The sequence below is a fragment of the Primulina huaijiensis genome, chromosome 3, assembly GCF_012295235.1.
Source record: "Primulina huaijiensis isolate GDHJ02 chromosome 3, ASM1229523v2, whole genome shotgun sequence".
NCBI lineage: Eukaryota > Viridiplantae > Streptophyta > Magnoliopsida > Lamiales > Gesneriaceae > Primulina > Primulina huaijiensis.
In genome coordinates this window covers 10,400,467-10,406,265 of record NC_133308.1, presented here as the reverse complement: position 1 = coordinate 10,406,265, position 5,799 = coordinate 10,400,467, and positions in this window count along the sequence as shown.

Sequence of the window (5,799 nt, the reverse complement as noted above, 5' to 3'; positions counted from 1 at the left end):
TTATGATAATTTTTGTGTGACTGCTCAAACTGTGTTTTTTCTTGAGGACTTTTGGTTGCAGGCTTCATTGAGAACTGCTTAGCTGGGCGGCGCCCAAGCGGTAAGATATTACCGCCCGAGCGCCAAGGCTTCTGGACGGGCGTGCTCGGGCGGTAACATGTTACCGCCGCTCTTACCGCCCGAGCGGCAGGTATTCCGAAAAATAAAAAAAATGTTTTATTATGTGCCGCAGTCGCCCAAGCGAGATCCAACGAAGCCCTCAACGCTATATGAGTATGTTCGACGTGCAAAAGAAAATGTTTTATGTTTTTGAGGTATGCAAATTGTCTTGTGACCAATTATGAACGGGTTTGGAAGCCGGAGAACGTGTCTGAGGACCTCTCCACCCGGTAAAGCATGACCGGGTTATGATCAGGATTGGAAAGCGGCAAAGCATTACCAGGGACCAATCCACCCGATAAAAAATGGCCGGGGATCTTATGTATGTGGGAGTGGACGTTTGGTCAAAAGGCTGTGATGATCCCTGTCAGACCAGTACTGTGGTTTAGTCTGATCAGACGCATTATGTTATGGGTCAATTGCTTTGAAACATATCTCTACGAAAAATGGTGATGATTATGCATGTTTAAGTATGTATGATGCAGCACGTTTATTAAATGATGGCACGTCTATGCTTATGTAAGTATGTTTATGTAAGTATGTTCAGAGTTTAAGTATGTATGAGCTACTTTTATATGCATGTGGTTTTATTATGTATTACTTGTTATTCTCAGTTGATACATGTTGAGTCTTTAGACTCACTAGACTTGATCGATGCAGGTGAGGAGGAGTTCGAGGAGACAAGAGGTGGGGACCAGTGAGTTGCTCGGACTGTGTGCAGTGCAAACCGGAGGACCGCCCATTTTATGAAAGGATTTTATGCACGTTAAACTTTTACCGTGATTTTTATTTATTCAAGATTTTGCTGGAAAACAAGCATTTTCAAATGCTCGTTTTGGATAATGCTTTTACATTAGTGATGAATGATATTTTTTATGCCATGGAAATATTTGTACTTGGATTATTTTCAAGAACATAGTCGATCATTTTATTTAAATTCTGAAGGCAAGGGTTTACTATTTAAATAAGAAAACTTTTTATTTTCCGCAAATTTTAAGTAGTTTAAGGTTATGGAACGTAACAAATATCACATAACAATGTTTCGAGTGCTGCACATGACGAAGATGAGAAGATGGAGGTAGCCGATTTCATGATCCAAGAAAAATCTTGGAAATAATGGAAACCTATTACTGGTATTCTAGTTCAGCAACATAAGCAGATTCGTTGGGAACATTTCCGTCAGGCTTTCGTCAATCTTCACTTTCCGCATGCACTTTTTCAAACGAAAGAGATGAAACTGTTGATCATTAAGAAAGGAGATTCGAGCATTGAGGATTACCAAAAGAGTTTTACGTACGCTCCTCACATCAGTGAGAATTCTGCAGCAAAATATTGTCATTTTTGAATGGTTTGAACTAGGAGATTTTTTATCGGATTTCAGTCTGTGACAATCCGACTTCATACAAAGGATTAGTGAATCATTGTCGTCAAACCGAGGGATGAGCGCGTTAGGGCTGGAAGGTTCGGTCCAGTAGATTATCTAGGGCACGGTCATGGTCCTAAGGTTGATGTTTAGGGGCTTGTCACGAAGGTTGGAGCCTAGGAGCGAATGGATGCATGGTTTGATCCAACTAGGGTTTTCGAGATTTTGTGGACAAGGTTCATTAGCTGATATAGGCTTGATCGAGGGTCCTAATTGGCTTGAATTGGGTTGAATATGGTTTAGTTAGGTGTTAATAAGCTTTGGTTAAAATTTGGTAAGTTTTGGTTAAGTTTCGAATTAATACGAATCAAAATCGGGAGGTACGTCTAAGTTTAAAAACGAATCGAGGAATTATCGAAAACCTAAATTTTAAGCCTAAGAAATATTTTAGGGAGTGTTTTAAGGTAATAGGTTAAGTTTGAAATGATTTGGGACGTCGTTTCGAGGTCTAGGGATAATTATGAGAAATTATACGTCTAGGGGTAAAACGGTCATTTTACACCATAAAATTGATCGGCGTCCTAGCAGTGTCTTGTAAATAATGTTAATATGTTTATTTTAAAAGTTTATTAAATTATATGATGAAACATTAATACTAAAAGACATGTTGCATGCTTGGTTTAAAAGAAAAATGATTTGTATATGCTTGAATTTTTATAAGTGATGGAAATACAAAAATTGAAGGAGGTGAAGTGATTGTGACTAATACGATGATACAATGATTATGATGATACAATGATATGTAAGGCCAAGGCTCAGTTGATGGGTGAGAGTCTCGCTGATGTCCCCGCCGCCCAGTACTGTGGTAACACGTAGACGGATCCATCGACCTTCAGCTGATACGAATGTCATAATTAACGATCCAAATTCAATAAAAGGAAAACGTATATGTATATGATGAAAAAAAAATATGATATGATATGATGAAAGGAAATATGATACGATATGTTGAAAGAAAAAATGTTTAAGCTATGCATATTAATGAAAAACTATTTTAAGTAAAAGTATTTTCACTGTTGCATGTGGATGTATATGTATTACTTGTTATCATGGTTAAGGTTTGCTGAGTCAATAAACTCACTAGGTGTGATCGATGCTGTAAGGTCCAAAATTAAGATGACGTAATTCAACTGCATGCAAATCTAGGGAATTTGGAAAATGAGTTTAATTGCTTAATTGATTATGTGACATGCATGAATATATGTTAAATAGGATTTAATTGTCATTATGCATAAAATTGTATTTTTAAGGGATATTCAAGTTGCGATCGAAAAACGGAGACCGAGGGCTGAAAACGTAAAATGTTTTTATTAAATAATTATTTTTAATTGTTTAAAATATGGTTGATGGTTTTTCATATTTTTGAAAATAAGGAGTTTTGAGGTGGTTTTAAACGCCGGGACGTAAATTTTATCGCTGTTGGTTTTTCAACAAAAATACAAACTTTTTGGCAACCCGGCTATTAAATTCACAAAATTATTTAAACAAAACTATTTTAATATCTTAATTAAATTCTAATTAAGCATTAATGGGTCTAAATTTATGCCAAATAGGCTTAAAACCTTGTTAGTAAAATATTTAACTATATAATATTTAAACCCTCTCCATTAACAACACCACCCCACGCCTCAAATCTGAAATTCTCTCCCAAAGTTTCCTCCAAATACACGGCTCGCACACAGACAATATTTTGGAGAAAAATTCGAAAGTCAAGTAGAGTTCAAGCCAAGGTTCTTGCCCCGTTTTTCGCAATCGTCAACGAGAAATCGTGCGTTTAAAACGCAAAGGCACGCATACTTCTTTCTTTCAAAACATCATCACATCATAATATGTTTTTATGCATGAAAAGTTTGGAAAACAAGTGACAATTTTGTTTAAATTTCGTTTTTGCACATGACATGAAATTCCAAGCATGATTTTTGATCCAAATTGTGTTGTTTATGTGCATAAAGGGGCTGCCATGATTAGGACATGTTTAGACATTGTTTTACATGAGTTTAGAGTCTTATAATTCAAGCAAACCACCGTACACGATCATAAACACAAGCTGGTGCATAAGTTGTTGTCATGCTGATCATGGGTTTGGTCTTCAACCACGGAGGCTTGGCTTGGTCTTGGCTTCTGGTCAGGGCTAGCCAGGGACTTGGATGAGTTGGAAGTAGGGTCCTAACCATGCTAGGACTCGAGTTAAGTGGGATGGGAGGAGTCCTATCCAACAAAGACTCCTACCCGAGAAGTGAAACCAAGGACGCGCAGGTTCAGGGAGTTGTACAGGGATCATGGCTATGTCTGGGGACTTCAAGCTGGGCTAGGGTGTGACCTTAGGGTCTTAGGTGAGTGCACAACAGGCTGGTTCAGGGGCTAGGCACGTTGGTCAGGTCCTAGGAGTGAATCAAGAGTCCTACATCAACTACAATTCTCGGCCGAGTACAAGTGCTGGTTGGGTGCTTTCCGTTCGAGCCTAGGAGTTTGTTCTGTAGGTTCCAAGGGTCCAGGGAGGGTGGCCTAAGGAGTTGGTCAGGGTTTGGTCCAACATGGCTCGAGGGTGGCTCGAGGGTGAAAGATTTAGGTCAAGTCAAAATAATCGAAACACGGCTCATGGGGGTCGAGTCGAGGTTCACAAGGGCTAAAATAATATAAAAAGACTAAGTTTTGAATTTAGAAATTTTATATTAAAGTTTGGGATTTTTTCGGGATTAAAACGTCTTCAAAACGACTAATTACGAATTAATTAAAAAGCCTAGTATTTAAGCTAAATAAAATTTTGAGAAATTTAATTTAGGCTTAAATAATTATTTGGGACATGTTATAGTCAATGAAATTAATAAAGAGTCAAAAACGTGAGAATTTACGTCCATCGGTAAAACGGTCTTTTACACTTAAAAATTTGTAAACGTCATGACAGTGTCCTAAATGCTGTTTTATATGCTAATATGATTATTTATGGATGTTTATGATTTTAATATGTTAAATTATGATTTTTAAATGTTTATGGATTTTTACAATTTAATCTTGACATTTAAAAGATATGTTGCATGCTTGGTTTTAAAGAAAAACAATATAATATGCATGTTTTTATTAAGTGATGGAAATACGAAATGTTGAAGGACGTGAAGGGATTGTGACTAATACAATGACATGTTTGAAATATCGTGAGGGTTATGGTCTCAGTGGGAGCCCGATGATCGTGTTTCCATTGATACGTATACGAATACGAATAAGTTGATATATTGATATGTTGTCCATGGACTCAGTTGACCGGTGAGAGTGTTGCTGATGTCTCCGCCGTCCAGTACTGTGGTTTTACGTAGATGGATCCATCGCCCAATACTATTAAGAATACGAGTCACAATCACGATCTGAATTCAACAAACACGAATATGAATATGTTGATATAAAAAGGTTCAAGAAAATGTTTATGTTTAAAGTTTATGCCTTATCATGAAAATATTATTTTAAGTACGAATATTTTTCATTGTTGCTTGTTGTTTTATACGTATTATTCGTTATCAAGAATATGATGTGTTGAGTCTTTAGATTCACTAGGTGTGTTTGATGCAGGTGATATTAATAATTATGATATTGGAGGTTTTGATGGATGACTTTGCTGGACTGTCGGTGCACATGACCGGGGACCAGCGCTTCTATTTTCCGCATTTAAGTTTATGAATTACATTAAAGATTTTATGACTATTTATTTATGTTTTTGAGAGATTTAGTATGGGCTACACTTTTCAAATTTATTGTTGTTTAGGTTTGGTAAAACGTTTAACGATTTCATGTTTTGACTATTTCCTTTGGATTTTCAAATACTAGTTGGATGTTTTATTTTAAAATGGTGCAAAAGTATTTTATGTATATGTATATGTATATGTAGTGGCCGAATGTTTAAGAGCTTTAAAAAAAAAATTCTAGTACTTTTTAAGAAAACGAATAAGCAGACGTTTCAGATGCAGCTGAGCATGATGTTGATGTTAATGGAGGATTTGATGGTTGAACTAGCTGGACTGAAGGTGGGCACAACCCAAGGACCGTCGCTTGTTTTCTGCACTTATGTTTATGACTTATGCTAATTATTTAAGTTAATTTAAGATTTTATTACTTATGATGCTTTTGAGGGGTTTTGAGAGAATGTTAGAGTTAAGTTTATTTTTGGAAATAATTTTAGATTAGGTTGGTCGACGTTTTACCATTTGATGTTTGAATTACTTTCTTTT